The sequence below is a fragment of the Triticum dicoccoides genome, chromosome 3A, assembly GCF_002162155.2.
Source record: "Triticum dicoccoides isolate Atlit2015 ecotype Zavitan chromosome 3A, WEW_v2.0, whole genome shotgun sequence".
Classification (NCBI taxonomy): domain Eukaryota; kingdom Viridiplantae; phylum Streptophyta; class Magnoliopsida; order Poales; family Poaceae; genus Triticum; species Triticum dicoccoides.
This window is the reverse complement of record NC_041384.1, coordinates 84,265,698-84,266,111: the sequence shown is the minus strand read 5'-3', so window position 1 is coordinate 84,266,111 and position 414 is coordinate 84,265,698.

Here is a 414-nt window from a genome sequence, read left to right as displayed (position 1 = left end):
GAAGTGTTGTGGAGGTTGCAAACGCCCGACACGCGTGTCCGGGGTGTGCCCCCCTCACGGAAGGCGCCGCCGCCGGCTCCTGGAGGGGGGAAACGGACGCGTCGGGTCTACATGGAGGGGATCTTGCTGTGGGTCTGGCCCGGATGTTGCTCCAAAGTGTTCCTATGGGCTGCCCTAACACAACCGGGTGGGGAGGTCCACTGGTCAAAGCCCGTCCGTGCAAAGTCAAAGGGCTAGATCTCGTGGTCAAACGCGATAGGTTTAGGCGGGACGGGGGCACTGGGGGGTAGAATGCCACCGAAGCGTCGCACGGGCCCTCATACATGCAGGGTGGTGTGGTGGCATGTCCGAAGAGGCGGGACGTGTCTCCGGGGCGTGGCCCCCCCTCACGGACGGCGATGACACGGTAGTAGA